Raw genomic sequence first — 14,502 nt, forward strand, 5'->3', positions numbered from 1 at the left:
ATGGCCTGATTGTTGTATGAATCATCTTGGATGTAGATTTGCAGGCTCAGTAGGTAGACTTTGAGTGGCTAAGTAAGCAACAAGGTATGTAAAGCTATCCCTTTCTTTCTTATAGCATGATCTTATTGATACACACCCATTCACATGATATCAATGATGTCCCTATTCCTATAAATACTAGAAGCCTATGGTTCATGATGTTCCTACGACATTATTGCCATCGAGGTATAGGCAAATTGTGCGGGACGTACTTTTATCCCATACATTCCAAGCTAGCCTAGCTACTGGATTTTGACAATCCAGGTACGGGCTACAAGTATGACCATACTTCAAATTACAGGACGTACTTTGTGCCCGTACTTTTCCTGCTTTAGTGAATAGTATAAATACGGGACTTCAATTTTATTTCCCACTTTTCATAGTTCCCAAGCCCTAGAACACAGTTTCTCCTCTCCCCATCACCAAGAACATCAAGGTAAGTAATCCTAACTTATTCCATGTGGATTCTAACATATATTAATGTATGTTAAGCAAGAATTCATTGTTCTTAACCTAGGGTTTTCAAGAAAACCCATCTAAGGTTTCAAGACTTAGGCTTTTGGGATTTTTCTCAAGTTTAGACTAATAGATTCAAGTTTTGGAGCGTATACTGATATGTGAGGCTAACTATCTACGTTAGGGAAAGTTCATGATTCAACCTATACCTCATTCTTCATGTTTATCAGTAAATTGACTCTAAACATAGTTATGCCCTAGTTTCATGAATAATTGTAGAACCATTATCCTTTAGGGTTGTAGTTTCATAATTCGTTCATGGTTATCATTTTGAATATGATGAACCCAGTACATGCCCATTATAGACTTGTGTATTGACATCACATGAGTCTCAGTCAGTGTATAATCAGGTATTGGCTTATGTTCTATAATCAGAACTAGCTATCATGTTATCAGTTATCTCTCAGTCTTAGTATCATGAATTGCTTAATGTTGAACACCTGTATCTGTATTATGGACCCTAGGCCACAATTCATGTTTACGCATACTATTGCTTGGGCCCGAGGCCACAGATTTTGTGCACATATATTGGGCCCCAGGCCATAGATTATATTATCATCTACATAGGTGATTCTTCGTGTAGAAACGGGAAGTATTCATATGTTTACTTCTCATGTTAGTTCAGTTATTAGATATCAGTATCAGTTTCAATATTTACAGTTCTTTCTTTCAGTTTGCTTTATATACATGTGTTAGACTTTTAGCAGATAAACATGTGTTAGCATTATTTTCGCACTGTTGTATATTTTGATATCACATGTGTATTATTTCCGTTCTTTTGTATGTTTTGATATCACATGTTGATTCAACCAGCCTATGGGTTCGCTCGGTCACATGCAGTAGGCATCGAGTGCCGTGTTACTCCCAGGCCATGGTTCGAGGTGTGACATTTACATCAGGGGCAATCCCATTGTCACTGTGAGTCAAGTTGTCTTGTTCCGCAGTATGATAGTCTTGGCTCTCCATTGCTTAATTTTTTTCCTATGGTTACTTGTTGTTATTCAGGGTATATTGATCATTCTCTATGTCTCCTCTGTGTTCCCTTCACCTGCATCTACAATAGAGTTATCAGTAAGAATATCAAATTTATTGCTTGTTTCAATATCTTTTTCTTTGGCTCTCTTCCCCTATATAGCTGGTGACGTATTTACTATTCTCACTTCTGTCAACGTTGTATCTCTTTTTGTGTTTGGAGCCAAAGATTCTCCTCATTGTTCAGTTGGAAGTGTACTATTTTTTAATTCTTTGATTTTGGGTTCTTCTTCTTCTTTTTATGATAAGGGGATCTCATTCTTGTTGGGGCAGGAGGTGTACGTTTGTACAATCTTGACTTTGTTTGCCATTATCCCCATTTTCCACTTTCCATCTCTGTATTTTGTTTCTTCAGTCTTCCCAAATCTCATTGTTGTCATTCTGGTTTGGGTCTTTTAGCCCTAAGTTTTCTGTTAGCATATCTTGTGGTTCTCCTGTATTGCCCAACTCTAAAATTTTCTCTTCTTCAGCTTTGTACTTAATTATGTCCATCTTGTCTAAATCTGGAGTATTAGCCTTACTTGTATCCTTTTCTTTTGTACCAATTTCAGTTCTTGTATTCTTTTGTTGTGCTCTATTCCCATTGTTGTTATTTTGACCTGTTTCTCTTGTCTTCTTGCCATTTTGTGGAACATCCTATGGATTAGCCTTCTGGTGTATCATATTTTTGGCATTCCCAGATTCCATTTGATTCCTCCTACAATTCCAATTCCTATGCCCTTGCATCATCACCTAAAGCAGTAAACTGGAACCCCTTCATACTCTACAGGTTGTATAATTTCCTCTTTTTTCCTTGTTTCTTGATTAATTGTAGAAATCTTGATTTCAGCCAGTCTAGGTTTTGCTAAATCGATTTCTACTCTTACCTTGGCCACGGTTGGTCTAGTCTTTGCAATAGCAGCTTTATTCGGTGCCAATGGGTATCCAATTGGTGTGACTACCTGCAGAGTGCCTCCTAATAAAAGTAATGCCATTTAGGCCTGGAAAGATCACCTATACCAGTGCAAGGGTTGTCTCCTCCGATGGTTTAAAGTCTTTCGTCCATCTTTCAAGTCTCATCACTGCATCTGTACCAAATCAGATGTATCCCCTGTAGTATAGGTTTTTGCAATCCTATTCGTCAGTGAAATCAAGAAAAACATGGCAAGAATCGAAGAGCCCAATTACCAAATCACTTGTCACGACCCAACTCACGGTTCGTGTGGGCACCTAGGATATTACTACTCTAGAAGGTGAACCCTTACCAACTAAACCCAACTATTAAACAGTTGCGACAACAATCTTTCAAAAATCACAAAATTAAAGTAAAAGCTTTGTACAGACTCTGTTTTAAAATACAATAAAACTAAAAAGAAATCCCCGGGATCTAGTCTAGACAGGTACGAGAGCTCCTACAGTACAGAAAGATAAAATAACTGACACAGCCTCTGCCTGGAGTGAGATGAGCGAGGCTATAAGAGAATGCCTGATAAATCCACACGACAAAACTTTAACTAAAACCTGCAACAATCTACACCACAAAAAGGCGTAGCAAGAGTAGTATTAGTACACCACACATACTGGTAAGCATCATAGGTCGACTGATCTCAGTTCATGCCACACAATATAAAATCAATAAGATAAACAGGTAAGTCAATGAACCTCAAGATTCTCAGTAAAGATTATTATACCCTCACCACTTCCCTTTCCACTCTCAGCTGTTCACTCCTTTTATTTTCAAGAATTACGGGTATTCTACTTAATCACAACCGTTCTCTTCCTCTCATTCAACCTATTAACTCTCGTTTCCATGCTTATCATACCCTCTAATTCCTACCCTTAATTGTCCGGAAAGTTCACCTACCCAATTTTACTTACTACAATGCGATGCACCTAGGGAATGGTTCACATCTGGAAGTCCGCTACTACCTTTATCTTATATTACCCATCCCTTGATGTGGCGTGATTTTACGCCACAATCGATGCTTTTCTGCTATAAGTTTTACTTGTTTTTAAGCAAGTCTATGTGATTTAACGTGGTTTTTAGTGTTTTTCAGGAAATGGAATAGATTCGGAATGAAAACAGTTGAAAGTGCAGAAGTGGTCGTAAACTCAGTTTACGGTCCGTATTCTCAAACACGGGCCGTATTCCATGGGCATATTAAAGAATAATAAGAACCAGAAAGGCAGGCTAAGGATATGGTGATTTACGAACAACTTTTACGGACCGTATTCCACTTTACGGTCCATATTTCAAAGCGTATTTAACCATTCGAGCATCTGGCAGAAAGTCGAAGTTTTGAAAGTTGAAAGACGACTGGGCAGTTTACGGATCGTAAACCAATTTACAGTCCGTATTTCAAGAGATTGAAGTTGCTCAAAACTGGAAGGAAGACCTGGTCGTAAGCTGGTTTACGGTCCGTATTTCACTTTACGGACCGTATTTCGTATCGACGGGGACAAAAGTGCAAATCTGCAACTTTCACGTTTTCAGAACCTTTAAATAGTCATTGTAGGGTTTTAATAGTTATCAGTTATTATATTTTGACTCTTGTCTTAGGACATTAAATACTCTCTAGTTTTTTAAGGTTCAAACATCAATTCAAGTATTATCAATTCCTTTTTTCTTACAAAGAAAGCAATTATAAATTCTTCAATTTCTTATTTCTTGTTCTTTGTCATGAGTAGCTAAATTCCCTTACTAGGGTTGTGAACCCAATGATGGGTGTTGTGTGATTGGGTTGTGATTGATATACACATAATGAATTATTAGGGTTTATTTATTCTTCATTCTTCATTCATAATAAATAGTTGCAAACATTGATTAAATCCATAAACCTTGATTTATTTGGGAAAATAATTAGGGTTGGTAAGAATAAATAACAAGGACTCAAAGCTTTAAAATTTGTTTAATAAATTCACTTAGGAATAAGAAGAATTTACTTGGCATGATTAATCGTTCTTCGTAGTTACTTTCTTATATTTGGAAAAATCATACAAAGAGATAATCTTTATTTATTAGGAAATAGTAGAGATTCATATAGAGATTAAGTGCATTCATATAATGATCCATTAGAAGTATATCAAGATCAATACTCATGATCATACACTCTATCTAACAGGGACACAACCATAGTTGCTTTTACCATAAATTTTCGCCAAAGCAAGTAGATAGCAATTAGTCATAGAAAAACCAACTATTACCAAAACCATTGGATTAAGACATTAGACCTAAGCTTAGCATCCTACGACTTTAGTAACCTTTTCACACCATATTCCCTGGGGGATTCGACCCCAACCTTGCTGGGGTACTATATTTGACAACGTCCATGTTATACCATTAATAGGTGTAATTTGAGCGTATCAAATTTTGGCGCCGTTGCCGGGGAATACGGTTTTGTAATTACTAAATAGTTTTTTCTGTATTGAAGTCTTTTGCTTATTCCATCACACCTTGTTTGCTACTCTGTGTAAACCAGGTGAACATGAATCAGAATCAGCAAAATCAACGTGCTGGAAACCAGGGGAATCGGTTAAACAATCAGGCGAATGAATCAGATGATGAGAATATTTTCACTGATCTTGTTGCAGAGGAGGACTATGCATCTGCTATTGTTCAGCCTCGAGTTGCAGCTGCTAGCGTGAAAATTAACTCCTCTCTATACCAGTTGTTGAAGCTTGAGGGATACTTTCGGAACTCTACGGAGAATGACCCTCAACGTCATTTGCAGAATTTTATGGATGTGTGTGCTAATCACATCCAGAACAACATTCCACAAAATGCTATTCCGTTGAGGTTATTCAAATATTCCTTAACCGGGGAGGCAAGAACATGGTTTGAGAAGCTGCCCCGAAATTCGATTACTTCATGGGCAGAGATGGTGACTGCTTTTCTCACAAAATGGTACCCCTAGCAAGAAGGCTGAAATTCGTGACAAGATATATGAATTTAAGCAGCGATCGGGGGAACAACTATATGAAGCCTGGGAGAGATTCAAGGAGTATTTGTAGAAGAGCCCGAATAATGGTTTTTCGGAACACATATTAATGGAGAAGTTCTACCGAGGGCTAGATCCAGTGACGCGGTCAGTTGCTAATAATGCAGCTGATGGTTGTTTCATGAACAAAACTTATCGATGAGTTACCAACCTACTTAACAAGCTGACGACTCATAATCTGGCTTGGCACTCAAACAATGCTGATGTGGTACCGTATGGTAGTGCTATGATCCAGAATATAGTAAAGGAGAATCAAGACACCCAGTAAACATTAGCAGAACTTGCAACAAATATTTCCTTGCTAACGAAGAAGTTTGATGAATCCCAGATCAAGAAGGCAAATGATTGTGAGGATGATACAGTTTTGCCAAAAGGGATGTACCATACTCAAGATGGTCCGTTCCATGATGGGCCACCTATGCAAGTTGAAGATGCTAATTATGTTAATAACTCTCAAGGGGTTACCAAAGACAGAACTACAAAGGTGGTTATCAGAATCAGAATCAACGGAGACCTCAGCAAGGTCAAGGTGCTTATAATAACTCTAGGAACTACAACAATAATTATGGTGGTGCGAACCAAGGGAGCTACAACAACAGTAACAATTTCGAGAACAAGAGTTCCAATCCTTATATACCACCGAAAGGGCAGTCAACAGAGCAAGGTAGTTCGAAGGTTGAATTAATGCTTGAGAAGATTCTAGCCAATCAATCTAAGTCTGAAAGGACTTTATCTGGGCTGACAGAAACAGTAGGTTCCCATACAGCAGCTATTCAGAAGCTTGATTCACAGATGAAGGATATTTCTAGAGAGCATCACCCTCCTAAAAAGGGAGGACTTCCGAGTGACACTCTTCCAAATCCAAAGAACGGGGGAGGCGGTGTAGACCGTGTGTTTGCCATCACTACTAGGAGTGGTAAAATACTCCAGGAGGCTGATGAGAGGTGATTTATCTTGACCCGATAGATGAAGAGGATGAGGTGCAGTCTGAAGCACCCATTATTGTTGATGATAATCCTACTGACAAGAAGGTTGCTGATATTCCAGAGATGGTGAAGGAAGCTGATAACACAAGTAAGCAGACTGTAAAAGGGGCTCTCCGCCCTCTGACGCAACTTTTCAAATCTAAACCTCCATTTCCTCAGAGGTTGGTAAAGAAGAAGAAAGATGCTAAGTTCGAGAAATTTTATGATCAGTTGAAGCAGTTATCTCTAAATTTTTCCTTCTTGGAAGCTGTCAAGGAGATGCCCGGTTTTGCTAAATATTTGAAGGATCTGCTGACCCAGAAGAAAACGGTTCACCATGAAATCGTTAGTTTGACTCACACTGTGAGTTCCATCATTTCAACTACAACTATTCAGAAAAAGAGAGATCCTGGGGCGTTCACCATTCCTTGTTTTGTTGGGCACCATGATTTGCTCGTGCTTTGTGTGATAATGGGGCGAGTATTAATTTGATGCCCCTTGATATATACAAACAATTAGGTTTGAGGATTCCAAGGCCGACTACTATGAGGTTACAAATGGCTGATAGGTCTATCAAAAGACTTGTTTGGGTGGTTGATGATGTACTTGTGCGGGTTGGTGACTTTATGTTGCCCGCTGATTTTGTGATTCTTGACTGTGTTGTCAATCGGGACATTCCTATTATTCTGGGGAGACCTTTCCTTGCTATAGGGAGAGCTCTGATGAATTCGGAGAAAAATAAAATCAAGTTCCGAGTCAACGATGAAGCAGTGACGTTTCAGGCTAGCAAAGGGATGAAGTTACCAAGTGCTTACGAGAGTATTTCGGTAATTGATTCGTCTAATGTTGTTGATGAAGCAGTGGAGTTCAAGATGGAAGAAGAGAGTTTGGGTGAAACTCTAGCTGGTATTCTTGTGAATTTTGATGCTGAGGACATGGAAGTTTATATGGAGACAGTTAATTCACATGTTGGGTTGGGATCATATTCCTACCACCCAAAGATGCTGAATCTCGATCTGGAAAATAGAACAACTCCTCCAGCAAAGCCTTCGATCATTGAGCTACCTAAGTTGGAGCTTAAACAACTCCCATCACATCTAAAGTATGAGTTCCTTGGTCCGGATAATACATTACCAGTGATTGTTTCAGCTCTACTGACTGAGGAGCAGATTTTATAGCTTTTGGAGGTGTTGAGGGAGTATAGGCATGCTATTGGTTAGACCATAGCAGACATTCGAGGTATTCCATCTGGGATCTGTGAGCACAAAATCCAGTTAGAGGAAGATAGCAAATTGAGTGTAGAGCATCAAAGGCGACTGAACGAGAATATGCAAGAGGTAGTCAAGAAAGAGATCATCAAATGGTTGGATGCGGGAGTGGTTTACCCAATTGCTGATAGTAAATGAGTGAGCCCAGTCCAATGTGTTCCTAAGAAGGGCGGCATCACTGTGGTGCCGAATGCAAAGAATGAGTTGATCCCAACTAGAACCGTAACCGAATGGAGAGTTTGCATGGACTATCGCAAGCTCAACACAGCCACATGCAAGGACCATTTCCCCATGCCTTTTATTGATCAAATGCTTGATTGGCTAGCGGGGCGATGCTACTATTGTTTCCTTGATGGTTATTCGGGCTACAATCAGATCAACATTGCTTTAGAAGATCAGGAGAAGACTACGTTTACTTGTCCTTATGGGACATTTGCATTAGCCGGATGCCTTTTGGTTTGTGTAATGCACGAGCCACTTTTCAGAGGTGCATGATGTCAATCTTCTCTGACATGGCAGAGGATTTCTTGGAAGTGCTCATGGATGACTTTTCTGTTGTGGGTGATTCGTTTGAAGATTTTCTTGGCCAGCTGGGTCAAATGCTAAAAAGATGTGAGGATACAAATCTCGTGCTAAATTGGGAGAAGTACCATTTTATGGTAAAAGAAGGAATCTTCCTCGGTCACAAAATCTCTGAAAAGGGAATCGAGGTCGATCAAGCAAAAATTGATGTGATTGCAAAACTTCCACCACCTATCGCGGTCAAAGGTGTCCGAAGTTTCTTGGGACATGCTAGGTTCTATAGGCGCTTCATCAAAGATTTCTCCAAGATTGCCAATCCAATGTGCAAGCTTCTTGAAAAAGAGGAAAAGTTTACGTGTGATGATAAGTGCCGGAAGGCGTTTGAGGAGTTAAAAGAGCGTCTTACTACTGCTCATATTATTATTGCTCCTGACTGGTCCTTGCCATTTGAACTGATGTGTGATGCTAGTGGTTTTACAATAGGTGTTGTTCTTGGGCAGAGGCACAATAAAATTATGCACCCGATCTATTATGCAAGCAGAACACTGAATGCTGCGCAGATGAATTACACAGAGACGGAGCAAGAGGTGCTTGCCATTGTGTTTGCTTTTGAGAAATTTCGGGCCTACTTGTTGGGGTCCAAAGTAGTGGTTTACACTAATCATACAACCTTGAGATACCTCATGGCAAAGAAGGAAGAAAAGCCGCGACTGATCAGATGGGTGTTATTGCTGCAAGAGTTTGATTTTGAGGTGAAAGATCACAAGGGCACTGAAAACCTGGTTGCTGACCATCTCTCTCGGCTTGAAGAGGCTATGAGACCTTCTGATGAGCTTGATATATATTATGCTTTTCCGGATGAGAGGGTGTTGCTGTTTCAATGGAGGTGGCACCGTGGTATGCTGACATTGCCAATTATTTGGTAACAGGCATAGTTCCAGAAGATATCAAAGCATACCAAAAGAAGAAATTCTTGCGGGATGCTCGACAGTACTATTAGGACGAGCCTTATTTGTTCCGAACATGCGCTGACAACATCATTTGGCGTTGTGTTCCTGAAAGTAAAGTGATGGTGATTCTAAAGGCGTGCCATGACGCTCCTGTTGGGGGTCATCATAGCGGAAACCGAACTGCAGCTAAGGTACTTGAGTGTGGCTATTACTGGCCGACCATTTTTCATGATGCTAATCTATTGGTGCGATCCTGTGATCAATGTCAAAGACAAGGGAATATCAGCAGAAGGCAAGACATGTCTATGAATTTTGTTATGGAGGTAGAAGTGTTTGATGTCTGGGGGATTGACTTTATAGGACCCTTTGTGAGTTCGGGTGGCATGAATTACATCTTGGTTGCTGTGGATTATGTGTCAAAATGGGTAGAAATGGTGGCTTTACCTAATAACGAGTCCAAGAGTGTTATGGGGTTCCTCAAGAAGAACATATTTACTCGTTTTGGTATCAGAGGGCTATAATCAGCGATGGTGGATCCCACTTTTGTAATAGAGCCTTCGCGGGATTGATGGAGAAATATGGTGTAAAACATAGGGTGGCAACACCTTATCATCCTCAGACAAGTGGACAGGTTAAAGTGTCCAATAGGGAGATCAAGAGTATTCTAGCAAAAATAGTGAATGCAAATAGAACTGATTGGGCCCGCAAGCTCGATGATGCTCTATGGGCATACTGGACTACTTTCAAGACTCCGATTGGGACTTTACCCTTCAAGCTTGTGTTCGAAAAAGCTTGTCACTTGCCGGTTGAGCTTGAGCACAAGGCTATGTGGGCGCTGAAGAAACTAAATATGGATTGGGAGGAAGCAACCAAGCTCATGTTGTTTCAACTAAATGAGATGGATGAGTTTCGGTACCAGGCATATGAGAGTGCAGCACTATATAAAGAAAAGATGAAGCAATACCATGACAAGAAGATCCTGAAGCGAGAGTTCTACAAGGGTGATCCTGTATTGCTGTTTAACTCTCGGTTGAAGTTGCTACCTGGTAAGCTTAAATAAAGGTGGTCCGGTCCGTTTGAGGTGGTAGGTGTTTCACCCCATAGAGCGATTGAGTTAAAGTCCAGAGATGGAACTCAGACATTTAAGGTGAATAGGCAGAGATTGAAGCACTATCACGGGATGGTTTCTGAGGATAGGATTGTTGACCGATATAGGTGAAAGCACCTCGGAACGAACAATGATCTGGTGTATGCAGATAAGGAATGAATGGTTACCACCGTCGTTCCGTGACGTTCAATCAAGCGCTTCTTGGGAGGCAACCCAAGTGTAATTTTCATTTTTCTTTTGTTCATTTTTTATTACATATAGGGTAATGGTTGTTTTGGTGCTGGAATATATTGCAGAAAATATTGCTGAATAGTAGGTAAGTTAAGTAGTAAGAGATTGTTTTGCAACATTGCAAAATACACCTGCAGTTTACGGACCGTATTTCACAATACGGCTCGTAAAATGGGGCATATTTAACAATGTCACAAAACAGTAAGCACTGTAATGCAACATGAAAGTTTACGACCATGGAAGACGGATTGTATTGTGAAATACGATCCGTAAATCTGATCGTAATCTTTCATGAGATAATACAGTGTACGGCCCACATCAACATCTCTAAATACGGGTCGTAAATCACTTTACGGACCGTATTTAGAACAAAAAAAAAGCTTTAAATACAAGAGAGGGCAGCGATTTAAATCACGGGCAAAGAGACACACGTTTCAAATCCCCTCCCACGATCAATCCCATTAACTTCCCTCCTTCTTCTCAACACCCACAATTTCCCACCAGAAACCCATCATCTTCCATTTTCTAAACTCCATAAATACACAACTCACACTAAAAAAAAAACCTCTATTCACTCTCACAAAACTCAAAATCTCTCTACCCTAGGTTTAAATTTGGTTGTGATTGAAGTTGTACTCTCAAAGTCTTTGCTTATTGTGATCTGTTGGTTCATCATAAAAAGGTATGATTGACACTCTCCACTCTTATTTTACAGCATTGAGTTTGAACTTGATGGTAAATGTTGATTAGGCTAGGTTTTGCGAAATTAAGTGCTTGCTTACCTTGGTTAATGATCTTGTGTGGGGATAACAATGTTAAATTCTTTTAATTCTCTTGGGAAGTTGTTAATAAAACCCAAATGGGTTGGAGGGAATTCTATACCTTAAAATTCAAAATTTGAAGTTTTAGTTTGCCCACCAATAGCTTGACTCTTGAGGGATTAATGAAAAATTGGTAGAAAATTGGGTGAAGTATGAGTAACCTAATTCCCAAAACAATGTGAAACCGAGATGTGTAACGAATCCAGAAATCAATACATGTTCTAGGTCTGTGATGCGAAAAACAATCTCACTTTACGGACCGTATTTCAGTTTACGATCCATCTTTAAGCATTTCACTAAGGGACAGAAAGGTCTCCAAGAAAATGAGCAGTTTACGATCTCAGTTTACGGACCGTATTTCAATTTACGATCCGTCTTTTGAGTTTATGGTCACAGACAGAGCACAGTTTTTGTGCACAGTTAGTTTGTCTTATTTTTAATCGGATGTTCCATGGTAGCTAATATAATGTGTCTTTTGCAGGAATGGGTCAGAAAATGAGTGCAAGGAAAGCGGGGGCCAAAAGCACTGGCACAAGAAAGAATCAGGATCCGAGTGCGCAGAAGTTATACCGCCACCAAAGGTCAGGGAGGCACCCATGCAAGGCACATCCGCAAGGACATCACAGCCCCCACCTATGACCCCGTCCAAGTCTGCGTCGGAAGCCTCCCAATCTGAAGAGGGGGATTCTGACGTAGAGGTATCAAGCAGGGGGGCAGCCCACCAAACGGATCAGGAGAGTGACTCCGTGGGGCCAAGTTCCGGTAATACTCAGGATGATGGCACGCCACCAGAGGGTCGTAAACTAGTCGTTCGGACCAAACGGCTGGAGGAAGAAAAACTTCGATTCTCGGTTAAAGGGTCAAAGAAATTGTATGACCAATGGATGGCTGGGACAGAAACTGGGGGACAGCCGCAGCGGAAAATATTTGAGGAGCGGCGACTGATTTTCGATGGTATCTCGGCTCATCCACAGCTGGATGATACCATCAAAATGTACAAGCTGGATGTCTTCACTCATGAGCGGGGAGACTATGCTCTGCACATTGTGAGGAAATTCTATGCATCATATGGGGCTGTGTTGATGTCGATGAAGAAGCCGAGTCGTGCTTGGCATGAGATACCCATTTTGGAGAATGTGACAGTCCGGAACTCACTTATCGATATTTCCTCCAAAGCCATCAACAAAGTCCTATTTGGTAATGATTTTGTGGCACCTACTGATCTGAGCCTGTTCCTAGACAAACGAGATAGGAAAGACAAGAAATCTGTGAGGGAATGGACTGCTGCGATTATCACATCTGAACCCCATAAGCAAAAATGGACTAATGATGGGAGAGTCAAGATTGCTAAAGGTTGTTTGTCCATGGAAGCTAAGTTTTGGCGGACGTTGCTTCGGTACAGGATCACTCCAACCCAGGCGGATAATACCCTCTCCACCAGTCAGGCAGTCACTATCGCCTCGTTGATGTCAAAGTATCCGATGAATATTGGGGAGCTCATTGCTGAGGAGCTGTATATGCGGGCACACAAGCCCAACTAGAACATGGTATTTCCGTGTCTTATCACAGAATTGTGTAGACGAACAAGGATATTTCAGCTTCCAGAATGGGATGGCACCATTACAGCTGCTCGTATGGGAGATTGGAGGAAGAATAAGGTAAAGGGCAAGAAGGACCAAGAGGCAAATCAGTCCGGTGATGACGACGACACTCAGTTAGAGTTGAGTCCGAGCCATGCTTATGGGACTGACCCAGTAGAGTCCGAGATTGGTGCTGCTACTACTGAGACCGATGCTCCCACTACAGGTGTCCTAGATACTATAAATACATTGGATTTTGCAGACAAGATAGGTGTTTCTGAGGCAAGGCCTCCACTACCACCTCCGGCCACACAAGGCCCTCCTTCGAGGTCTGCCATTGCCGCTGAGACAGCCGAGCCTGCTGATCCAGAGCTAGAGTTGCTTCACTTTATCCATGCTAATTACAGCCAGATTGCAGTGAAAGCAGTGAGGGATAAAAACCAAGTAGGAAAAATCTTGCAACAATTTAAGCCGAAAGTGGTAAAAATAGTACAACAGTTGGTTACAGAGGCGACCACAGAGATCCGTGCGGAGTTTGAGAAAAAGCACGAAGTGTATCAGGCTAGACTGGATATTTTTGAGTCAAAATTATTGACTCCAGAGCAGACCACACCCGGTGGGGAGTATGTCTCATTGAGGAGTGATTTGGATAAGCTAAAGAAGGATATTGAGGCACTCAAAGTGCAAGGTATGGTAGCCTCACCAGTGCCAGCACCACGTGCCATTTTTCCTAATACGTTTAAGGTGTTGGATCTGATGGATTCTGAGGAGGAGGCGGAGGATGCCGAACCCTTTGTGCGCGATACATGAAAGAGTGTCCGTGAGCCATCTGAGGACCTAGAGGAGTTGGACAAGAGATTAAAGAAGACAGAGGAGAAGGAAATGCAGCAGGCAATTGTTCAGTCGTTAGTTGAGCCGCAGCGCCAACCAGGAGGGTCCACGAGTCAACCGCCGGATGCAGCGGGCCAGTCGTGAGTTTCGCACAGCACCAAGGGCGCCAAGGTACCACCTTTTCCCGTCATTCTTATAAGTGATGCACTGAGACAGTGCTTGATTTTTTTGTTGGGGGTGGGAGTGTTGGCACTAATGTAGTGTAGATATATATTTAGGAACCCCTTCGGCTTTTCTTTGCCAGAGTTCTTTTCCTGAGGGTTTTTTGTTTTTGAAACTGGCATGTCTAAGTTGTTTCTTAGGTTGAATAGAGTAGTTGTGACTTATTTGGTGTTATTCTGTAACTGATGGCATGTTGTTATGGTTTGTTGGAAATTTTGGACCCCTCGAAAATTCAAAAAATGCATACTTGGAACAGTTATTGGTTGACATGATTGATTATTTATATGACATTATGATTATTGGGGTATTGTGTGTGATAAATGACTACTTAGGAGGTCACAAGTGTAAAAATAATTGTCCTTATGCCAATGTGTGTGTGAGTTGTTACTTTGGTTCTGTTTATGCATGTATAATCTAGAACTTTCCCGGTTGGTCTGGTT

General features: G+C 41.0%; 1 non-coding gene across 1 annotated transcript; it reads right to left on the bottom strand.

Annotated features, from left to right (window-relative positions):
- Positions 1-5,491: 5,491 nt before the first annotated feature.
- On the bottom strand, positions 5,492-5,597 carry LOC132629581 (small nucleolar RNA R71). The gene has a single exon (XR_009578349.1). It is a non-coding gene; the product is annotated as a small nucleolar RNA R71 (small nucleolar RNA).
- Positions 5,598-14,502: the final 8,905 nt, after the last annotated feature.

This window comes from Lycium barbarum, chromosome 2 (assembly GCF_019175385.1).
Source record: "Lycium barbarum isolate Lr01 chromosome 2, ASM1917538v2, whole genome shotgun sequence".
Taxonomy (NCBI): domain Eukaryota; kingdom Viridiplantae; phylum Streptophyta; class Magnoliopsida; order Solanales; family Solanaceae; genus Lycium; species Lycium barbarum.